Here is a 25322-nt window from a genome sequence, read left to right as displayed (position 1 = left end):
ATTTACGATTTCATAACTTTCCTCTGGTTGCTGTCATGAATGCCTCGTGATAGGCAAGTGTGGAAGCAGGAATGCTATTAGGAGGCTATTTTAGGAGGTTACAGGTGCAGGGTAACAGGGGTTTCAACCAAGGTGAGAGAAGTAAGTGGGTATGTGAATGTATGAACATACCATGCAGCCTGGCTCTGTAAATAACCAAAACTTATAGATGTACCAATAAAAACTAGCCTTCTTTAGATTTCAGCTTAATTCTATTACCAACCACACAAATGTTTAATCTGCTCTTCTTGATTTAAACAAAAGCAAGGAAAAATTCTCTGTTCTCGGCTGGTAAAAGGAATATGTCAAAATCTCCAGCCATGAGGGGGCACCAGTCATCATGCCTCATGTGTTCTTAACTTCATCAATTTATGATGTATCCTTCTGTACACTGATTTCAAATGGATACTTCTAGAGAATACTCTTTTGCTGTTGAACTGAGTCTGATGCTACAGATGTTTGTATTTTATATTTAAAAAACATTCTAATACAGTTCCTGGATATCCACCACTTTTCAGAAGTTGATTTTGTAGGCTGGTGGAGTGATCTTCCCTAGTAAGTATACTTGATTCCAGGGACTTAGATACATCATTTGCCATCAGTAGAAGTTTGAAAAGGATCCAGGGATATATAAATAAGTCAAGAATGCATGACCCCGAGTGACATATACTGGAATGATGGTATAGGATGAAAATATGTGGCATAAGGTACTTAAAGGTTTTAATGTCCTGTGTTTAGCAGTGATTTTTTTCTATAAGCATATGGTTGTTATTCCAAAGATAATATGCGCTTCCAAGTGTAAGTGACTTGATTTCAATCTATAGTCTTTTTGAATAATTTTTATCCTTCCATTTCCAAGAGTCACATCATGTTGGGGCAATAGAAATAGTCCACTGCAGAATTGTTAGAATCCCAAATGCTCCCCTTTGCACTCATGGAGGCTCAAATGTGGGGTCGTATTAGGAGGATAAATTTGCTTATTTCTCAGTGTGACATAGCTAAGGGGCATTTCATTTTGCTTTGCTTTGTATGGAAAACTTAGTACTTATCTTCAACATTTGGCTAGAGATTCGGGCTACATGGCATTTCTGGTTGAGGCCTGGCAGTTTTCATGGCAATGTGAACATATTGATTGAATGACCTCCTAAAGTCTTCATCTCTTGCCTGTGCCTCTGTGGAACTGCATCCATGCTGCAAAAGGGGATTTTCCAGAGTTGCTGATGGAAATGATCTCCTAAGTAGATCCCCATCTCTAGTTCTTCATCACCCAACTCCACTCACGTCATATGCAATCTAAAACATCACCCTCTTTTTATATAGACATAAGCACAATTTACAAACTCTCAAGATTTAAACTGAAAGGTAAACCATAAAAGGGAGAAGCCAGCTGGACGTGGTGGCTCATGCCTGTAATTGCAGAACTTTGGGAGGCCGAGGTGGGTGAATCACACTTGGGGTCAGGAGTTCGAGACCAGCCTGGCCAACATGGCAAAACCCCATCTCTACTAAAAATACAAAAATTAGCCCTCATGGTGGCGCACCTATAATTCCAGCTACTCGGGAACCTGGGGCAGGCTAATTGCTTGAATCCGGTAGGTGGAGGTTGCAGTGAGCCGAAATTGTGCCACTGCACTCCAGCCTGGGAAACAGGGCAAGACTCTGTCTCAAAAAAATGAGGCTGTTGCGGGGGCTTGTGGAGAGAAGTCAAACTCACCTATGTGGCTTTGGAATCTCTGTATACTATGTACCTGTGGTGAAATCCGTCTTGCTATATAACGTGGTCCTAAGTAACTCTATTATGGGACTGAAATACCTTAGTTTATGCATTTCCTCCCAGATGGACTAAGGACAATGCATTCCTCTTTCATCTCTGCATCCTTTAAGACTCAGTTAACCCCCTTTAACATATGGACTTCCACATCTCACCTTGTCTTAAAATATCTATTGTACTTTTGCCCTGTACTTTAAACTCCCAACTTGTTGGTTAACAGTGTAAGTACCGGCCAGGTGTGGTGGTTCACGCTTGTAATCTCAGCACTTTGGGAGGCTGAGGCAGGTGGATCACCTGAGGTCAGGAGTTCAAGACCAGCGTGGACAACATGGTCAATCTACTAACTCTCTGCTAAACGTGGTGAATCTACCCATCTTCACTAAAAATACAAAACTTAACTGGGCGTGGCAGTGTATACCTATAGTCCCTGCTATTCTGGAGGCTGAGGCAAGAGAATGCTTGAGCCCAGGAGGCAGAGGTTGCAATGAGCTGAGGTCACACCTCTGCGCTCCAGCCTGGGTGACAGAGCAAGACTCCATCTCAAAAAAACAAACAAACAAACAAACAAACAAAAAACGGTGAGTATATCCCATCTCCTCCTAGGAAAGATGAAAAAATCATTGAGGAATATAATGGCAAATTAATTTCTCTCTATGCTAATACTGTCAGCAATGGTATCCTTCTGGAGCAATGTACTTAACCCTTCTGGGGCTCAGTTTTCTGAGTCAAAATTTCCTGAGTCTCAGTTCGTTTATATGTAAAATGAGAATAAGAATCTCCACTTCACTTCCTTCTTCTAAAGGTTAAATTGTACAATAGAATGAAGATCCCAGCAGTATGTCTAGCATAAGGGATTAGCATGGTTACATATCACCTTTTGGTTTACACAGAATTTCACAAACATTATCTCATTTGACTCTTGAAACAATGAGATGGCCAGAATGTGTATTTTTGCATCATTTTTTAGTTGAGTAAACTGAAGTTAGGAAGGCGTGTTAGCAAGCTGCATTTGCTGGAACTGCCTATTAAATAATTATTGAATAAATAATTTGGGGCAAGGAGAATGTGTCTTTACATACAGAGAAACAATGTGACAAACCAATAAATGTTAATCCAGTTAAGTAGCTACATTTTAATGCAAAGTGATTATTCAGGTAAATAAAGCTGGGGTATTTGTATTTTCATTCTACAATAACTATTAGCAAATAGGTACTCTGTACAATATCTCAGCAACCCAATACAGTGCAAGGCCCCTCTTGGGGAATGATGGTTTTCAGAGACAAGTAAGCAAAATTGACAAGGAAGAAATTCTTTCTCTTGGCTAACGTAACATGTAGGTGTCCTCTCATTCTTGTTATATATGCAGAAAACAGATTGTAAATAGGTGTGATGTTAATGAATCCAGAGGGGAACTAATGGAAGAAAACTGAATTTATTTCTGTCTAACGTATTGTTTCCTGTCAGTTTCCTTCCTTTGTGATATAATTTTTAACAAAATGCCTGACAGGTAATTTAGTGACAGGTGTGATTAATGCCGATGTGGCTTTTAAGCAGCAGTGAACGGTTAGAGGGAGCATTGTTTTAAAAATAAAGGCTGTCTTCCTGGTGTCCTTCAAATACCTAGAAAACTAAAAGACTAAGTTTGCCCTCTACTGGAATTCAGAATTATACCACTGGCGGTTTTATGACTGTATGGAAAAAAGAATCTATATATCTTTCTTTTACACCTTACAAATTCAAGCCTCCTTTTACCACCTTGGTTAATCCACTTTAGTATTAGTTCTATACATAGGTCAGATTATGTGAACCAAATGCTCTCAAGATAGAATTTCCATTCCCATGGAAGATGGCTGTAAGAGCAGGTGATCAGGTGCTCTACACAAGGATGACAGCAGGGATTTTGGCTCTCCTACTCATTTTGCAAAATATGAATAATCACCTAACACACAGTCAGGGGTTTTAGTAATTTTTGATTGGTGTTAGGAACTTAAAATAACTCCAGAAATAACATCATGCCAGAATCTAGAACATCATCCAACAATTGGTTCTGAGGACAGACCTAAAGGCAGACAAAAGGGTAAGGGGATGTCAGGGAGGTAGCAAGGTGCTCACTGGCCCTTTATACAAACTGCGCTCCCAGTTCATTGGCTCTGAGTGTGCCTGGTACAACAGCCTACGGGGTGGAATTATTATGGCAGCTGCCCTGGGACCAGTGCCAGTAGAGGCTTGGAGACCCTAGGGGAGATAAAGGTCAAAAAGATGGATCACGAGACCCGTCAGCTGGAAGTAAAGCTGGCTTGAGGCAAAGGAAAGCGCAGCCCTGATTGGTCGTCTCCTTCTGGGTAAACAGCATTTAGTCTTCCTCTCCTTTATCTGATGTCCAAACACTATCAGCCGATGCCTAGATTTTGCTTAACACGAACATTTATATTTGCACACTCAGTGGTGCACAGATTTCAGAAACTGAAAAACAGGAAGTTTGCCACGCCGGAGGCCAATGCAAATCAACAAATCAAACTCTCGTGTGCCTCTTCCTGGATCAAATCTTTTTCACAATTTATTGCATTTGGCCAAAGGTATAGAGCAAAAATAGATGCAATATGATCTATCAAAGCTAGAGTGAGCATTTGGGCCTGGGATGGGGGTAGAGGGGGAAGAAGAGTGCATCCCGGGCACATATATCACTCTGATATTCAGACCTTAGTATCTGGTATAGCAGTCTGCTCCGATTACAAAACAGCTGGGGGAAGGTAGGTTCAAGAGTTACCTATGCCTCCATAAAGGACATTATATAATTTATCTCTGCTGGTCCTGTAGAATAGTAGAAACTGGCTCCTATTCTCTAGATCAAGGTGTTTTATTGTAAAACTAGAATAATGACATTTTTTCTCAGTTTGTAAAAACAAAACATAGTCAGTGGATTAAATTTTATACGTTTGAGCTTTCTCGCAATACTTTCTCATAAAACTGAGGGAGCCTGCCAGTACTCATCCCTAACAGAATGAAGCATCTTACAGTCTTTGATGAGGCACGAGGCATGTTTTGATGCAAATGTTTGAAGTTTAATACATTATAGCATTTCATGCCATGATATATTAACCCTGGTCATGAATTCCAGGGCTCTGTCACATGAACAATATTAGATTCACTCTGACTTCCAGTTAATATTACTGCCCAGGTTCAGATAAACTGTGAAAATGAAAGATACTTGGATTACCCTCTGTCTTGGGGGTCATAAGAGAGTGGCTGCTGGGTAGGCTGGTCCAGCAGCATCCTTGGTCAGCAAGGATGTGGGTGTGCCCGACACCACGCAGCGGGAGGCAACGTGCTCATTCTAATCATCATGCCACACCGCCAAGAAAATATTTGACACTGGGTCAGAAGACAGGATACATAGGGCTTCTTTTTAGATCATAATCACTTCTAAACTATGAGGGCTTATAGGATTCTACTTCAAGGAAAATGAAAACTGTTGATGTGTTCTCTTTCTCAAAGTATAGAATCTATTACGATGGGATGGTACGTAACTTTATATCTACTAAAAATGCCTCTTTTTTTGTTTCGAATCCAGGATAGTCACAACAATGGCTGCCAATATTTGACCCTCAATAATGTGCCACATGTATTATGATAATTAACGAATTTAGCGTCACTACAATTCTGCAAGGCAGATGTTCTTGCCTCAAGCTTTAAAGAAATAGAGGCCCAGACAACTTAAATAGCATAACCAAATTCACTTGGCTAATCAATAGCAGACACTGGATTCAGACTCAGGTTTTTCTAATACTCACACTCACCTTTGTGCCATGCTACCTCTCCAGGAAACCTATCAATTAAAAACTCCTTTTCTACTCAGAATACATACGTTTCAGCACTAATACAGACCCACTTTCCTACTGTCTTACTGAATGCATACAGGGACACTGGCAGCCTCTCCAAATGACAATGCCCTTTTCCAGATCTTTGTAGTTCTCTTTCTTTCTTGAGATGGAGTCTCATTCTGCTGCACAGGCTGGAGTGCAGCGGCACGATCAGCAACCCCCCCTCCCAGGTTCAAGTGATTCTCCTGCCTCAGCCTCCTGAGCAGCTGGGACTACAGGCACCCACCACCATGCTCAGCTAATATATTTTTTTTTTTTTTTAGTTACAGATGGGGTTTCGCCATGTTGGCCAGGCTGGTCTCGAACTCCTCACCTCAGGTGATCCGCCTCAGGTGATTCACCAACCTTGGCCACCCAAAGTGCTGTTGTCATAGGTGTGAACCACCATAGGTCTTTGTAGTTCTTATAAAAGTCCACTACCTGTGTCACATAAAAGTCCTATTATCGAAGATAGTTTTGGGAAGGGAGCCACTTCAGAAGAGAGAGGCAAGTGTAATCATGAATGGGTGTCATGATAGGGCCAGTATGAAATTTCTCAAGATGACAGGAAACAAATGTGTCTACATGTTAAGCCAGAGACCTCATACTGGGCATCCGAAAGGTGGAGCAGAGCCAGGAGTCCTGTGCATGAGAGTTCTACTGGATTCCACAGTCCCAGAAGCAGTTGACTCTTGAGTAGAGGGTGCAAGGGACCACAGTCCACAGCCACACACCCAGTGGAAGCGTAGAGAACTCTGCCAAAGAGAGACGTTTTCTCTCTGCTCCATGCTAGGCTTTCCTCTGTGTTTCAATGACTGCACTTGATGTTGAAATTAGCAGGCAGTTCCACCTGGATAATTACTGCTGATTGACTCAGGTAAAAGAAGTGAGAATTGTGTTACCATGTAACTATTATTGAAATAACAAGGTAGAGACAAACAGAAGCAAAATAAGAGGAAGGGAAGAGGACCCTGAGTAACAAAGGATGTTTGTCAGAATCCTTGAGAGGATGCACCGATTTAAGTAACAGAAACCAAGTTAAGAGTGAAATAGCTTCTAGTAAGTATTTTAGATCACCTCATTCCACCTCAATGTCTTGGTGTAAGAAATGAGAAACGTTTCCTGAAACTGTAACAAGAAAACAGTGAATGGCTAGGTTACAGTATTAGAAATCACACTTTGCCTGTAGCTGATTTTTCTAGCAGAAGACATTTGCTTTAGCTTCAACTAAAATAAAGGAACATTATTGCTCTGATTGTTTGAGCTTATAAATGAAATTCTTTCCCACTTAAAATTGAAAAATTAGGAGTGTTAATGGCACGTGAATAACTTCCAGTACTCAACACCAGTGGTTCTCAAACAAGCTGTCAGAGTCACTTTCTAAACGTTAAAACTGATTGCTGGACCCACCTCCAAAGTTCCTGATTCAGTAGATCTGGGGTAAAGCCTGGGAGTTTTCACTTCTAAAAGGTTCCCAGACGATGCTGCTGCTGCTGTCCGAGGACCACACTGGCAACCACTGCTCTACAAGAATGCCTGTGAACCGTAGCACGTATCTTGCTATCTGATACTACTCTTCTGTTTTCCCCAATTAGAAATGATAAACTATGAGAAACAAATATCTGAACTCTTACACTGGTATCACTGACTGGAAGAAAGCAAATAGTCCCTAATTTGGCAATTGTCATGTTTTAATTTGGCAGGTTAAACTCTGTCAGGGTGTGAGGCCAAGGCACTCCATTGTTAGTGGTTCCTTTGAGGTTGCACACATGGTTTCTTTGCTGAGACCTCGGGAGCATAATCACTTGCCAGAGGTTTTGCAATGAAATGGTGAGGAATCCAGAATGTTCGGTTTAGCCGATGTAGGCTAAACACTAACCAGAAGGCACACGTGCGTACACTTAGGCTTGGAGTCCTCTTCCAAGCCAACTAGTCCAACCTCAGATAGCCAGAACAGTAGGGAGAAGTCCCACTGGGGCAGGCTCTTTTCTGTAGTCACAGCTGCATGGACAGATTGCTCTCTTACACTTGTCCCTCTAGGGTAGAAAAACACACATTTTCACCACGGACATCAATAGAATCTTCCAAGTTAATTTCATGGAGGAACCTAAATCATTGCGTGCTGATGGATCCAGTGGTTCTCAAGCTGTTATTTGGAGGACTCACTGGAAAACAGCTCGCTGGGACCTGCCCCAGTGTTTCTGACTGAGAAAGTCTGGGTCTGCTTCTAGGGTCCAGAAATGTGTTTCTGATTCCCAAGTGACATTGTTGCTACTAGCCTTGAGTTCCACACTTAGAGAACCATGAATCTTCACCCAAAATACATAGAAGAATTCTACATTGACAAAGTGAAGATGATTGCTCCCAACACTGGAGATGTGTGATTCTGGCTTTGTCTGACAATGAAAGCTCTACATAGGGACTGTGCTCTGGAGTCCTTATGAGAAGTGGACAGTTTTACTGAATGTAGAAATTTGCAACTTTGAACAAGGGGCAAAATTTACACAAGATACCCGTTTTAATGATGACCACTTCTAAAATTTTTAATAATATTCCAGTTCAGTGTGCTCTACTAAAATTGTTGCAAACATGATTTCAGTAATTTCACTGCTTTCAATTACTAATTGCATTAAAATATCAGAGGAAAATAAACCATGCTGTGCAGCAAATCTCAGTCCTGGAAAGAGTGGATGTGTAGAAAGAATTTTTATATGATTTTAGGTTTATAATAGAAACTATAGAACTGAATTAAAATTTATTTAATTATCTAATAAAAATTTCAGCTCTTTTCTAAAAGCAACTCACACATGTTACTCCGTAATTTGATTTTGGTACTTGTATGACTTCTGGTATTAAATAGGAATTTCCTGAGGGCAGAATAAAGAAGTAAAAAAAAAATCTTCTCTGGATGCTTTAACCAGTGCCTCAAACATAATGGTTAATACTTATTCATTAAATCAAAATTTCAGCTCCACTTCTTCATGTAGAAAAGCGATTGCGAAATAAATGAGAACTGCAAATGAAACACTTTGAGATAGAAACAGATTCTCTGAAGCTGAAAGTGCAGACTTTGGGAATGACCTGTTGGGAAACCATCTGGATAGAGTTCTGCACTTCAGGGATTACTGTAAGAATTTGAATATCCACACCCAAATAATTCATGGGAAAAGACAGCAGACATTTCTGCCTAGGACTCAGTAAATGTTCATCAAAGGGATCACAGCATGGGTGATATTTGCCTCTAGCAGTTACAGACATTTCCTTCTACCCCAGCCCTTACTTAATATAACAAGAAGTTGGTCTGAGCTGAGCCTGAGAAACAAGGTGAAAGGCATGCCTGAAGAGCAGTCAACTCTATCTGTGCTCAGCCCATTGTGAAATGACGCATAATAAAATAGCAGATTAAAAACTCCCTCCTGGATGGGTGTGGTGGCTCAGGTTTATAATCCCAGTACTTTGGGAGGCTGAGGCGGGCAGATCACCTGAGGTTGGGAGTTCAAGACCAGCCTGACCTACCTGGAGAAACCCCTTTAAAATACACATAATTAGCCAGCATGGTGGCAGGTGCCTGTAATCCCAGCTACTCGAGAGGCTGAGGCAGGAGAATCACTTGAACCCCAGAGACGAAGATGGCGGAGAGCCAAGATCGCACGATTGCACTCCAGCCTGGGCAACATGAGCGAAACTCCCTCTCAAAAAAACAAAAACACATAAAAACCTCCCTTCTGTGAAGGAAAACCAGCAAGGTCTACAAATAGCAAAAGAGCCCCAATGCCAGCACCTGTCAGTGGGCTGCGATTTGAACCTCAGGCAAGAGTCACCGAAGATCCCCTGCAATAATGAAATGAAGCCCCAACCAAATGAGTCATTGGGGAACCAATAAGACTCATTTTACCTTAATGGATATTATGGAATGACGGGGATTACTTAAACATGAGGCAACATATTTTGTAGAAATGAATTCCCAGGCTCCAAACACTTCATATCTCATTGCTTATACACAAAGGTGCATTATTATTTTGAAAGTCAGAATATCATTTATCACTGAATTACATAAGTAACCTCCAGGAAGTTTCACAAGGAAAGTCTCACCTCACATGTGACAAATGATCTGGATAATTGAGGTACTCTTCTTCAAGACCCAAAGCCCCTTGTCTTGTTGACTGCCCGCTCTGCTTTTCAATCCCCTTCCAAACGCCAAGTACAAGCTGCTCAAACTCATTTTTCTTGTGCTGAATGAGGCATTAAATTAAATGATCTAAACACAAATTAAAGGGTATCTCTGCATTACCAGGAAGATTTGTATCTTGTGAAGTAATACGATGGTTTGAGTCAAACGAATTTGCAAGAACTGCTCCAACCAAATTGGTTTTGTCCATATTTTAAGATCTTTTCACATTTCACTTATATATTCCACACAAATGCATAAATCTTAAAGCAACTAGAGTCAGCTGAAAAAAAGAAGTGTTCTAAGCATTTACCGTGAAGAAAAGATAGTTAAGAAAGTAGGCTGAGGAAGATTGGGAAGAGATCTTAAATGAGCAGCGGGAACTGATGAGCTGTGCTGATCTAACACACTCCCAGAAAACAGACTAGCTGTCACTTGACACAGTGTCGTTTCTTTCTATGCGATATTTTCATCTTGCTAAAGAAATTTCCTAATACAAAATAACTGTGTCACTGTATGTTTTTAAACTAAATTCTTCTATATGATTCTCTCATTTAATGTGTGCCCAGGTTTCTCTTGACTTTTCATTGATGATCCCGTGGCAAGGCAGAAGAGATGCTACTAAGATGGCAGGGGTTATTGTGAAAATGTACATTGATAAAAGCAAGAACTTATCGCATAAACATGTGGTTCCTATAAATGAAAGTCAAACATACATATTCAGGTCTTCTGATCAATACTGCAGATTTGCCCTCCAGAAAGCTTACGCAAGTGTGCAGTTAAAGACACATTGTTCAGAAATGTTACTAACCAGCTCGGCATTGCTTTGAGAAGCACCTCATTATTGGTTTAAACAGCATTTTTTATTTAGTTTCATTATATATTGTTTGGTTGTATTTCTTCTTCCTAACTGATTATTCTTCATTCTTTTCAAATCAGTTTGACAATAATTAATAATTAATATAATTCAGTATTCCTGTAGTTAATATTCTCATTTGCCTTATAGGTTTTTCTCCTTTTTTTTGAGATACAGTTTTTTAAATTTTTTTTTTCTATTTGCATTCAGTCTTTTCCTTTATGACCTCTGCCTGTTTAATCATGTTGAAAACTGCCTGCCTACTGTAAAATTATATAAATGTTTATCTTAATTATCTCATAATGTTTTATGACTTCAGTTTTTACATTTAAATCTTCAGACCATCTGGGTTTTACTTTACAGTGGTAAGAAGAATGAGATAGATCTTAATTTTTCCCAAACGATTAGTGAGTTGTCACAAAACCTTTTGAAGTAATGATTTCTTCACTGATTGATTGGACATTCACTTTTATTATGTACTACATTATTATTTATATATGAAGTTATGATTCAGAGATAAATTTAAGCTCGGAAATAGATCTAAGTATTGGCAGAAATTTTAGAACACATAACGTGTTCTTTTTTTGTGCTTTTCATTTATCTGTCATACTGGGCTAAGTGTTTCTTCTTTTGTCTTACTTTATAAACCAAATCATTTTCTTTTCTCCACTAGCATAAGAGTGAAATACTGGATTTCTGTTCTTTTGTGGTTACAGTAGGCATTTTGATATGCATGTTTAATGTAATAAGTCAAATTTAATCAATTTCTTTTTCAAATTAATCATGACTTTAGACTAATATGACCCTAATCATCTTCACCCCTCTCTTTGCCCTAAATATATGTTTGTTTGAGTACTTCCAAAATTTTGATAGTATTTTTTATTGGAAGAGAATGGATGCCCCCACTAACCTACCTGTACATATGTTCATGCATACACACACACACACACAGACACAAACAATTCTGACTTCACTATACCAAAAGCCAACATGCTTTTTCTGCAAATGTTTCAGACTTTGTGGTCCAGGTCTCTCACACAACTACTGAACTCTGCTGTTGTGCCACAAAACTACAGTGACATCCAAATGAAGCAGTGTGGTTCTGTTCCAATCAACCTTGATTTTTGTACACTACAATTAGAATTGTGGAAGAATATAACATGTCAGAAAAAGCCTTTTCTTCTGATATTTTTTCAACAATTTAAAGATGTAAAAAGCATTCTTAGTTCATGGGTTATACGAAACAAATGGTGAACCAGATTCTTCCCCTGGGATATTGTTTGCACTTCAAATATTGGAAGACTGTCATGACAGACTTTCTACAATCTCTAGTCGGTAATTAATGTTTTTTTAAATATAACGTTTTGAATTGGCATGGGCATAAATTATTTATTGTAACTTACTGTCGAGTTATATAATCAACTGAACTCAATAAAAATATAAGCTCAGGAGTGTGGTAGAAGTTAGCAAAAAATGGTTAAGTATTTGTTACACATGTAGATGAATTTATGCATCCTTAAATGTTTGTGAAATATTTGGTGGTCCAGGCACGAGGAGCAATACAAGGAGGTATTCAGCTTTCATTTTTGCATTAAAAATAGGGCATTCATCAGAAGAAAGATAATTTAGAAGGAAAACTTCCAGAAGAATTGGCTTTAACAGATGGATTCTGATTGGGGAATGTTTATCACTGTAACAGACAATGTATTGTGAATGTTTTTCTTTTATAACTTGTTTTATTATGTGCTAATTGGAGATCTTATATTAGGAATGCTTATAGATCAACCTCATTTTTACTTTACCTATAACCTAAAGTTTAATAATTATAGTAGTTTTTTCATTAGTATTTTGATGGACATATTTTAAGCTAAAATATTAGGTTTAAAGACATGAATTCATTTTATCATATATTGAAGCCCTCTGTTTCATTACTAAAGCTTATTGTCTTAATAACTGTTTTGTCTGATACTAATATACTGCTACAGATTTCTTTTGATCAGTTTATTCTATGATTTTTATTCCATATCTTCAATGTTTCTTGTATATTTTAGATATGCCTCTCTTAAACAGCATAAGTATAGATTTCTTTTTACATTTAGTCTGACAGTTTCAATCTTTTAAGTTTATATTTAACCATGACTGTAATTACTGATACATTGGAATTCTCCTATTTTTGTGCTTTTCATTTATCTGTCATACTAGGCTAAGTGTTTCTTCTTTGGCCTTACTTTATAAACCAAATCATTTTCTTTTCTCCTCCAGTAGAAGAGTGAAATATTCTATTTCTGACCCTTTGTGGTTACGATAGGCATTTTGATATGCATATTTAATGTAATAAGTCAAAATTTAATCAATTTCTTTTTCAAATCAACCTTGAATTTAGACTAATTTAACTCTAATTATCTTCAACCCTCTCTTTGCCCCAAATATATTCCTGTAATGCCCAGGTTTGAATGCACCTTGATTTAATTACATGTTCATTATTTTTGATTGTTTAATTATTTTGATTAAATTATTTCATTTGATTATTTACTATTTTCTTTCTCTTTGATAAAGACATAAGAGTAGAATCCTTGCTCATAAGTTAGTATATGTTCAGCTTTATGGCGTACTACCTAACGTCTTTCCAGATTAACTGTATTTGTACTTTTCTCCACAAGCACAGCAATTTGGAGAGTTTTAGGTGCCCCACATCCTCATCAACATTTGGTGTTGTCCATTTTAATTTTAGCTACTTTAATGGATTTTCATTCTTTTCTCCGATAACTTATGATGTCAAGTAGCTTCTTTTTCTCCCATACTGCTGGTTTCTTAAGTTAATTATTCCCTGAAGTGTCCAAATTCCTTACCATTTCCTTAGTGGTTGATTTATCTTTTGGCGACTGATTTGTGGAAATTATTTATGTCTTCTGAATACAAGTCTTTTGTCAGATACATGCAATGTTTTTTCCCAGTCTGCTCTTTATTCTTCTTTCTCTTAATGGTATTTTTTACATTGATGAATTCAACTTATCAATTTTTCTTTTGTGTTTACTTCCTTATGTGTCCTTTCTGGGAAAAGTATTTAAACCTTCTTTATGGCTCAGCATATATTTTACCATGGTGAAATTTCATGTTTGGCATTTTTTACTGCCTCATTCAATCTCTATTCTTCTTCTAGAACCCCAATTGTATGTTATTTTACACTTAATATTGTGCTAGAGTTCAAAGTGGCTTGGTTTTTTCTAAATATCTTTTTTCCCCTTTATTTTCAGCTTTGACAATTTGACTTATTTATCTTCAAGTCTATAGACTATTGATTTAGCCATCTCCAACTGATGTTAAGAATATCTGTGATTTTTTAAAAAATTCAGATAGTTTCTAATGTTAGAATTTCCATTAGTTTATTTTTATTTTTATTTTTTCAGTGAAAGCAAGTTTATTAAGGAAAGCAAAGGAATAACAGAATAGCTACTCCATGGGCAGAACAGCCTAGTTTATTTTTATACTGTACACTTCTCTGCTGGGATTATCCCTCTCTTCACTAATTTATAACTATTTTCCCTTTATACCTTTGACTGTATTTGTAATAGTGGTGTTTGATTCTTTGTCTGCTAATTCCAACATGTTGATGATCTTAGCATCTGTTTCTATTGATGCTTGTTCTCCTGACTATGCATGCTATTTTACATTTCTTTGCGTATATAGTAATTTTGTATTGTATGCTAGGCTTTGGGGATGATGCATTCCGAAATGAGAGTGGCTTTTGTTATCTTTTGAAGATTATGTTTGGTCTAGTTGACAGTCACATCCAGGGCTGATCACCCTAAATTTATGGAGGTTTGGTTTTGTACTTTATTGGGGCAGGCTCTAAGCATGAACTTTGTAGAATTTTAGCAGGCACCCCAAAGTGTTTACTAAGCCCCTTTAATTTGAATGGAGTTAAAATCTAAATTCTGTTGTCCCCCGACGGGCAGCCATTGAAATCTTTGTCCAGTTTTTTTTTCATCCATCTAACTGTTGCCTTCAGCAGGGCATTTTGGTGTCTTTGGCATGCCTCTGCAGTTCACAGTTCAGCTGAATATTTATGGGGGTTTTATATGCAGACTTTTGTCCGCTCCCCACTGTGGCTCCTTCATTTCTGGGATTTCCCATCTCAATTCACAGCCACGTTGGCAGTGCCTCATTCTCTTCTCTGTTACCTAAAGCTGACAGGCCTGTGGTTTTCCACTTTCTCCGTAGCTGTCTGCATCACAAGTACCGGGAACACCAGTAGGGGAAATTTGTATAAATATGGTTCTAACTTAGTGCATTTCTCTCTTCAAGGGTTCCGCTTAACCATACATTTAGAAATCCTCCACAACTATCAAATTGTTTTCTTTTTAAAAAATTTCTCAGAGATTATAAGGTTAGTTTGATATAGGCTACTTTACCATTACAAGACTCAGAACAATCCAAACCATTATAGCTCACAAAATCTCTCTTGAGCTGTGTTTTATGGGTTGTTTTATCAATCTTTTAAGGTTTAATTTTTGCTTTTTATCTTTTTATTTCCATGCATTCTACTGGGCTGTTACTAATTTGGCTCATCAGTTTTAATGTTCTCTTGTTCTGTTGCCATATTGTCCATTCTTTTTTCTTTAAATACATTAAACCATCATTTTATTCAATAATCACATTGTTTTCCATATCTAATACATAAAAGAGTTTTTTACCTTTAATTTATGGTGGTTTATGTCTTTATGCTTATTTGAGATATTTTTATTGTAAACTCCCCACGCCTCGGGAAATTAATCTGTAGGAATTCATTGAGCATAGATCTTAAAGTACATGCCTACAGAGAATAATTTATTTTTTTCTACTGAAATATGGGGGGCATATCCAAAACTGGATTGCCTTGCATTAGTGTTTGACTTGATGTTTTATGGACCACACAATTAGTGCAAATGGAGACCCTAAACCATTTGTACATTTCCTTTTTTTTTTTTTTTAAAGTACTCAGTAGCATATTAAGACTGAGGCAGACAATTATACCACAGCTCCCTCTGCAGAGGTGCTTTCCTGGCTCACCTGCTGAAGATGTCAAACTTGCTGGGTTCTGACTTGTGCGCTTATCATTCATCCAACCCCCCTTATTGCTTGGAACCAGGATTTGTCTCATTTCCTGATGCTCAATAAAACCCTAGCTAATTCTCCCATCTTAACATCCATGAAGCCAACTATTAAAGAAAGAAGAAACGGTTAATATTTATCCATCTTTTTTTTTTTGAAATGCCATAAAAACTAAGTTATTCCAAAAATCTGTTTCACAATTTTGCTGGAAATGGAAGTTTTCCTGTCAGCTTTTGTTTCATTTATGTCAAGGCTGGGTTTTTAAATACATAAAATTTTGTTTTTTAAAATGTTCTTTGAGAATTTTTTCATCACCAATATACAATATCCTTCCTTGTGCATTACATTGCTATTTAGTTTGTATTCTACTTTGCCTCATACAAATTTTGATACACCTATCTTCTTTTTCTTAGCATTTTCTTAGTATTTTGTTTATAAACTTTTCATCCTTTCTATATCATTTTAAGTGTGTTTTATATTGAGTAAAAAATCAATGAATTTGTATTCTGTTCACAAGAACCCCTCTGTTATTTAACAGATAAATTTGGACACCTTCATGATTACTGAGAATATTAATATTTTGGGTCATATTCTTGCTTCTTTGTTTTGTGCCTTCTTATTCTCAGGCTTCCCAGTTACTTATTTTTCACTTTTATATTATTACCCCTGGCTGTATAACAATATTGCCGTACTTAATGCCTATGACAGCACACAATAGTTTTCTCAGTATCTGTGGTCAGGAGTCCAGACACAGCTTAGGTGGCTTCCCTGCTTCACAGCCTCACAAGGCTTATATCAGGATGCCAGCCAGGACTGTGGCCTTGTCTTAGGCCTGGGTAGGGAAGCATCTGATTCCATGTTTGTGTGGCTAGAGGCGGCATTTACTTTCCGGTGGTTTCTTGGGCTCAGGGGCTCCATCTCTTGTTGGCTGGGGGTCACCTTTCTTCCCATATGGGTTCTCTGTATGACATTACACAACATGGTATCTTGCTTCTGCAAAGCCAGCAAGGGAGTGGGTGTACTGCCAAGACTAATGCTGCAATTTCAGGTAATGCAAGCACGCATACATCTGTCACCTTTTCCATGTTCTATTGGTTAGAAGGAAACCATAGGCTCTATTCGTACTCAAGGAGAAAGTGTATCAGTCTGTTCTCAAGCTGCTAATAAAGACATACCCTAGACTGGGTAATTTACAAAGAAAAGAGATTTAATTGACTCACAGCTCCACATAGCTGGGGAGTCCTCACAATCATGGCTGGAGGAGAATGAGGAGCAAAGTCATGTCTTAGATGGTGGCAGGCAAGAGCTTGCACAAGGGAACCCCTGCTTATAGTAAAACCATCAGATATAGTGAGACTTATTCACTATCACAAGAACAGTATGGGGGAACTGCCTCCATGATTCAGTTCCTCCACCTGGGCCGCCATTGACACATGGGAACTATTAGAATTCAAGGTGAGATTTGGGTGCAGACACAGCCAAACCATATCAGAAGGCATCACACAAGTGTGTAAGTACCAGGAGGTAAGAATCCTGGGGCCACCTTCAAGTCCGTCTACCACATTTCCCGTATCCTTTTTAGGACTGATATTTTTCCTGTCACATTTTTAATGGTATGAAAGTTATTTACACGTTAATGCCTCTATTTACACCTCTGTTTTCCCAATAAGGTCTAGCGCTGATCAGATTATATATTCTTCTCTTGAATAAACCAATAACCTTAGCAAGCTTGGAGTTTCCTTCTCACCTGTGATTTGCCTGATACACTGGTTTTTATCCCAAGAAAATTTTTACTCTGCATGATTCCTATTTGACTTTTTACATCAGTTATTCTCCCTCCCATCTCTCTATGATGCTACTTACCTTTACGCTCTGCTTTGCTCTTTGATATTGTGTTATTCAGCCTTCGGAGTTAGTATTTCATGGTGGTTCACCCTGTCAGTGCTAAGTGAATCTCAGTAATGCACTAAGTGTTTTCTGTCAGGCTCCAGGTCTGCACAGCCTGGCTGGAAGGAGCAATGGGGTGTGCTAGAGTGGTTCATTCTCTCTTCTGGCAATGATGCTGTATGAGGCTATTGTTGCATTGCTGTAAAGAAACACCTGAGTATAAAGAAAAGAGGATTAATTGGCTCCGAGTTCTATAGGATGTGTGGTGCTGGCATCTGCTTGGCTTCCGGGGAGGCCTCAGGAAACTGACAATCACGGTGGAAGGCAAAGGGGGAGCAGGCATCTCGCATGGCCGGAGTGGGAACAAGAGAGAGAGTGGGAGCTGCCACGCACTTTTAAACCACCAGCTCTCATGAGAACTCACTCACTATCATGATGACAGTACCAAGGAGGAATGGTGTCAAACCATTCATGAGAAACCACACCCATGGTCCAATAACCTCCCACCAGGCCTCACTTCCAACACTGGGGATCACAATTCAGTATGAGATTTTGGCAGGGACGCAGTTCCAAACCATATCAGGTGTACATAGACATACAGTACACATTGTGAGCCATGACAAACACATGTATATGTCTGTGCTTATTTATGAAACAAATAGATTACTTACTAAACATGTATTTATCCTCCTGTGAAATTTAATATTAATCCTCTTGTGAAATGAACTCTGGTTCATTTCATTCTGCTCAACTGCATTGCACTTTTTTCACACATGAGTTAAGTATGTTTTTGATTTCCACACACCAAAATGCATCTCAAATGTGGTGGTTGATAAACACTATTGTAGGCCATTTTCAGTAAAATGAAGGAAGAGGATGGACAAGCTATGAAGTGGGGAGTATCAAGAGCTAGTTTTCAGCACGTGGGCACCCCTCTCTCCTGATCACCCCCAGCCATTTGTACGCACTGCTCCATCTCTCTGCATAACACCCTGCCTAATTTTACTTAAAAGACACACCGCTCTGTTGTTTCTGCCTAGGCATAGAAGGGAAAAAGGAGTTACAGAGGAATCAAATGCATGGCTGCCCTGGCTGTAGTGTCCTCACCAACAGCTTTCAATTTACCCTGACCCCTCTTCTCTGTCTGTCTCCTATCAGAAAGTGAAGCGCTGCGGGCTTGCTCCCACCTTTATGGCTGTGCTGCCTTTGCACGTTTGACGATGTCCTTGCATCTTCAACCTGCTCTCATTCACTTCTGTTTCAGAAGCTACTAGTAATGACGGTTCTACTAAGAATTCTCCTTTGGATTTTCCGGTGTTAAACTGTATTTATTTATGTCTGTTATGCCATTTCTGGGGCTTGAGGCAGGATGGGTAGCTCTAATGTGTTCAGTTTACTCCCTTGAACTAGAAAACTGGGCTATGTTTGCCAGGAAGCATTGCCGTCAACCAGAGTTTTTGCTGGTTTAAGGAGTATGCCAGTCTTTTATGATATCACTAATGGAAGCTTCTATTAAGGAAATACCTCTGTGATTTGTGCTAGGCCTGGATGGAAGGCCATCCTATCAGAGGTTGGAAGTATGCTGGGAGAGACAGTGCCGATAGATAGAGTCAAAGTGCAGCTCAGGAAAGGAACTCCTTAATCTATGGGTCTCAGTGGACACAGCAGAATCATGCATTCAAATTCAACTTAACAAGAAAACACTGTTTGCTAACTTTTAAAAAAGTAGCTGGGCCGGGTGCAGTGGCTCACACCTGTCATTCTAGCACTTTGGGAGGCCTAGGCAGGCGGATCACCTGAGGTTGGGAGTTCAAGACCAGCTTGACCAACATGGAGAAACCCTGTCTCCACTAAAAATACAAAATTAGCTGGGTGTGGTGACTCATGCCTGTAATCCCAGCTACTCAGGAGGCTGAAGCAGGACAGTTGCTTGAACCCAGGAGGCATAGATTGTGGTGAGTCAAGATTATGTCATTGCACTCCAGCCTGGGCAAGAAGAGCAAAACCCTATCTCAAACAACAACAGAAAAGTTATCCCTTTTCAAGGTGATTTTGTCTATTAAGCTCCTTGCTTTTCCATACTGATAAGGGAGCTGGGACACTTTTTTTTTTCTGTTTTTATTTCTTTGCTTGTCTCTACTTTTTTTCCCTTGAAAATTGGACATTTAAAATAATCTACTGTGTCAACTTTGGAAGTCAGATTCCCCCCTACTTTTTAGTGTTTGCTGTTGTTCATTTAGCAAATTTGTACATTAATTCTGAAAAGTCTCCGTTCTTTTTCACATGCGGTCGTGAAGGCTTTTGTTAGCTTAGCGATCACCTAGTGATTAGACAGATTTCTAGTCTTATTGACCTGGAACCAATAGGACTCGCAAGTCTGCCAGTGTGCTTATGTATGTGTTGGGGCACACCTCAACACTCAGCCAGACATTTGACAACTCTGCCTTAGCCCTCTCTTCCTGTTTACTAAGTGCCTCAAGGTCAGACAGGGATGAGAGCTTAAAGTCTTCCATTGTTCTTTACCATTACCTGCGTCTCTGCATATGTACTTGACCTTCTAGGTTCAAAAAAAAAAAATGTGTTGGAACTTTTCAACATTCCTATGGAAACTTCATTTCCTAGCCTTACCTTTTAAGTTTTTGGTTAGTCCAGTGTTTCTCCCAGCTGTTATGTAGTGCCATAGGTGACTCAGAAGTTAAACAATTGCCTCAATACTTTCTGCACTGGGCAAGCACCAAATCACGTCATATAAACACAGCCTTGTGAGCGGGCTTTTTCAGGGACTATCAAGCAGGTCAGATCATGACAATTCTCTGGAAATGAGGTACCTCAGACTGCTCTTTCCACTCCAGTGGCAGCTAAGTTGCTGGATTTCGCTGTGTTTGCAGACAGCTGCTTATAAAGCCTACCACAGAACTAGGGATAGGGTTGAGGATGGAAACAGGAAAAGTTAAAACACCGCAAGGTCACTGGTCTTACCAAAATGTGACTGTTTTTCTGGAGTAAATGTTCTCCAGATTTGTATGAGGCTTTGGTTAAATTTCATATTTCTGAAAAGTCGATTCTCACAATTTTTGTCAGTTTTTCAATGACTTTTAAGAAGAGGAAATGTCCAGAGGTTTTTCCTCAACCATTTTTATTGACATCCTATTAACTTTTATTTAATTCATAATGTTATGTACAAAAAATATTTAGTACACATCTCAGACATTGGCTATGATCAAGAGAATAGCTTAGTCCTAAGCATAACTGTGAGTTAAGAGGAATTCTTCACTATGGGATTTCATATGTGGTCCTGCCTCATGGGGCAGTTTACTGAGTTTGTTACTTACCTCTGAGCCCCCCTCTAAGCATATCTCCCCCATGTCCCATTCTCAAGGGACCTGTTTGCTAACTTACCAGATAATTAATTTAGGGTCAAGTGCTAATGACTCATAACGGCATAATATATAATCATCCAAATCACATTTTTGTGATAACCAAGGGCTCTGTATCTTAATCCAAAATGGTAAGCAATGTGAAGATTATTGGCTCCTTAAGAAGCTCAATCTCTCATACATAGAATGAGCCCTGAACCAGATTCTTAGCCCAAGACAAGTAAGGGTGATTCATGGAGTTAGAATTTCTTTCACTGAAAATGCCAAAATGTCTGAATAATATTGGATATCCTATCACTTCTAATTTATTGTCTCTGATTACTTTGCAAGTATACAAAATATTGGTGAAAATGATCATTGATATGAAAATCAAATGCTCCAAATTCATTTTTTTCTATCACAAAGAAATCTTTACAAGTGGAAATAATTTGTATCTTCACAAGGCCACATTTTTAGGTCACAATCTGGATTAAAGATTTTATCTAACATTTTTAAGCATTTCTCTTTGCAAAAAGGTTAAGCACAATATTAATAGTTATTTAGAAAATATTGGTTATAACTCTAATCTATACTTACTAATATGTGTCTTAGAACTCAGAGGTTCTCTCTCTCTCTCTTTCTCAGAATGTGTATATAAAATTGCTGGTGCTAGTTGCCATGGTCAACATTTAAAGTGCTAAGCACAACACAAAATCTAAAATTCTCTCAGAAAGAAGCTATTTCTACCACTTGAAAAATGTCCTCTCTGCCCAGACCCTGCTTACAGCTTTCTGGCATGTGACTTAGGAACAAAGCCATGATTCTTTTACCGGAGAAGGTTTGGGGATATACTTTGAATGTTAAGTTATTTAGGATGATGTTTTTCTCCTTTGATGCCAGCTGCCACTGTTCATGCAGGATTGAAATATCACTTAAACTAAAGCAGAGGCAAAATAGATATTATATCTAGACTAAGTATCATGCTTAGAATATAAACACATATCTACAGTGCTTTTTTATAAAGATAAAGCTATGGATATTTTAGCAATGTTTGGTTTTTCTGATAGAATTCAGATTCGATCTGCATAGTACTAAATCCTCTTTAAGAACAACACCACATACTTGGGTTTTGTGATAATTTGTATATGATCAGGGTTAAGTTGTCCTTTTCATAAATGAAGAACAGGTTGAAGAAATTAATTGTATAAAAATGTTATAAGTGGAGTTCTGAGTTGACTCCAGTTTTCTCTAGCTCTAAATTGGTGATGATGTGATCTTTTTTCAAGCACCATTTACATACTGATGTGCTTGTTACATTTCATTCTAATTAGTCATTAACATATGTCTTCTAAGGACAGTTGAGAAAGCATTCTGTTACCAGAATTTGTTATGAGTTTTTTGGGTTTTTTTTGCTTTTTCTCATTTCTCTTTCACCTTCTTTGTTAAAAATAAGATACTTTTCTTTGCAGTTATTTGAAAGAGGCTCAGTTGAGTTAGAGTAAACTGATTAATTGTAGATGCATAGCAACCATAACTAGTTTTTGAGGGAGGCATGGCACAAATGAGTGTATCCACCAGAAACAAGGTTCTCCTTCCCTGAATCAGTCACCCAGGGGACTGGTTCTGCTGGGGTACTGTGACGGGAACAGTTTTCAGTGTGTCAGGTAATTCAGAGATGCTAGTAACAGTGTAAACCCTTGTTTCTCCGGGGAAGATCTGGACCTGGCTCAAGACAAGACTCCTGTTCTTGACTTCCCTCCTTCCCAGGTCTTCTCGGACTCTCAGCCCAGGGAGGATGCTGTCCTCCCGCTCTGCATCGCTGAGATCACACATGAGGCTGCGGATGCTTGTGCAACTCATGTGTCGGGCATTTTCAAAACCAGTGGCTTCTTGTGAAAGGTGATTCGCAAGTATGTTTTCAGCTTGCTGTGTGAGCAATTAAATCCACCATTCTCATCCACAGTAAAAACTCTCCAAATGCAACTTCACAGACCTTTTTTTTTCTTTCAGCTTTAAGTAGAGATGTTTAATGAAGATGAGATTTTTATTTCCTTTTCCATCTATTGGAGCTACTTCATGTGAGGGAGAGAGAACGTGGCTCAATATGACGGAGTTAATGGAGGCAGTATATAATTATCATTATCTGCTACAATTAAGGCAGCATCATGCTGTGTTGTAACAGTTTATTGTGGTGTGTGGTGATGCAGTAAAATGATATTTATCCCCCCATGACTGCTTTACCATTCAGAAATCCATAACTGTATAAATGTATTCTGTGGCTGTAGAGCATATGTCTTCAGCACTTCCCTATTAGGCTGGGTCTTTAAATTCAGAATGTGGCCCATGAAATGAGAATAAGCTCACAGAACAGATCAGAAAGTAAAAAACTGTTCAAGAGCAATGATGATTAAAACATTCCCCTGTGCAATAAGGGTGTGGGGATCTATTGGTAAAAGACCAGGACCCTGAGGCAGGGCTGAATAAGATGGGGAGGGCTGCATTGCACCACACATTGGAGAAGAGGGACACTCATTTCAAGAAAGGATAGGGGCTTGGCTGGGCAACACATGCATCCAAGACTCAAGACACACATTCTAAGTTTCTCTCAAGCTGGAGTCAGGAGGCTGGCATGCAAAGAGGACAACATAAGGCCAGTTATCACATGGCAATGATGGTGGCGAAGAACCACGTGTTCCATGAGAGGTGGCTGTCTATACCACATTGTGCAGAAAAAAAACTTGAGTGAGACATGAGAGCTGAAATCAGTGTTCTCAGCTGGAGAGGACAGAAACTAAGACAACTAAGTGGCACTTGAGTTTTGGCTTTGCCAGAGCAACTAGTGTGGCCATAATTCTGTTTACTATCTGTGGCATAAAGACATGATGGTACCCACTGCATAGGGCTGTGGCCAAGTGTATTAGTCCGTTCCCATGCTGCTATGAAGAAATCGCCAGGCTGGGTAATTTATAAAGAAAAGAGATTTAATTGACTCACAGTTCTGCATGGCTGGGGAGGCCTCAGGGAACTTATGGTCATGGCACCTCTTCACAGAATGGCAGGAGACAGAATGAGTGCCAACAGGGGGAAATGCCAGACACTTACAAAACCATCAGACCTCATGAGAACTCACTCGCTATTGTGAGAACAGCCGGGGGGAACCGCCCCCATGGTCCAATGACCACCACTTGGTCCTGCCTTTGACACATGGGAATTATTACAACTCAAGGTGAGATGTGGGTGGGAAGGCAGAGGCAAACCTTATCGCTCAGGTTCCCTCTAACTAATGTGTAAAAAGGCCTCAGGGCAATGTTTATAACGTAGCTATCACTCAAGAAATGTTGCTGTTATTATGATCATTTTCATCATACAGTTATTATTCTGGGACAGCCAAAGCCTGCACCATCTATTCCAGCATATTTCATGTTTTAAAAGTAGACCACTGTTTCATTCGAAAGGAATGACTTGCCAAGATTTAAATTTCAAGTACTTTGACACCTAGGGGGATTTCCACCATGTTGAGGCTGTAGGGGGTACAAGGCCCCTCCTTTCTGGTGCCTCTCCACCCTGCTCAGTGCCCCAGGAGGCCGACTGGCGGAAACTCCCTTGCCCGGTGGTGTCTGACTGTGTTTGGCCAGTGGGAGGCACTGGCAGGAGTTGGAGGACAGAGAGAAGTGAGGCCAGAGCATTTGCACCCCACCTCCCTGCCCACCCATTCCCTGAGCTGAAGCTAGAGCTTCCGCCAGCCTGCCTCGCCATTCAGCCACCCCTCCCAAGTTGCAGGGCCTGCTTTCCTTTTGCATCTTCCTCAAGCCTGGAAGGGGGAATGACTTCCCAATTACTCTAGTTACTAGCCCTGGGTACTACACTATCCTTGGGTGGTTTCCCTAAATGTTGTCCATGGCTTCAAAAAAAAAAAGAAAAAAAGTCCCTGTATTAAACTTTCCTTCACTTCACAGTGTGAATATGCTTTCTGCCTCCTGCCGTGGGTACTTCCTGTTGTCCTTTACATCACACCCGTATAATTGTTTCCGTGACTTCAAAACTATTTATAGCATACTTTCCCTCATCCTTTTCTGTGCTCACCAACTAAAATCGCTTACATTTTAACCTTTGTCATAGAGACACACCAATATACACCTAGTCCATAAACAAAGCAGGGAGAGACAAATTAATTCTCTGTGCCGACGGATATGTTAATTTTTAAAAGCATTACTGAGATGCTTAGTAAAGTAGCAGGTGTTATGAAATTGCATTTTTATTACCTTCCCCATATCAGGCAAGGAAATTATGGTCT

At 39.2% G+C, this 25322-nt stretch overlaps 1 protein-coding gene and 1 long non-coding RNA gene across 2 annotated transcripts in view; both read left to right on the top strand.

Annotated features, from left to right (window-relative positions):
• The window catches only part of DPP6 (dipeptidyl peptidase like 6), a 1109512-nt gene that overhangs the window by 72363 nt on the left and 1011827 nt on the right, over nt 1–25322 (top strand). The gene's annotated exons all lie outside the window — the stretch shown is intronic.
• Nucleotides 17725–24935, top strand: LOC116528048. The gene is made up of 2 exons (XR_004258824.1): nt 17725–17889; nt 23983–24935. It is a non-coding gene; the product is annotated as an uncharacterized LOC116528048 (long non-coding RNA).

The sequence above is a fragment of the Sapajus apella genome, unplaced genomic scaffold, assembly GCF_009761245.1.
Source record: "Sapajus apella isolate SASKATOON/1434 unplaced genomic scaffold, GSC_monkey_1.0 scaffold56, whole genome shotgun sequence".
Taxonomy (NCBI): Eukaryota; Metazoa; Chordata; class Mammalia; order Primates; family Cebidae; genus Sapajus; species Sapajus apella.
Note: the sequence above shows the minus strand (reverse complement) of the source record. Positions and strands in the feature narration are given on the sequence as shown.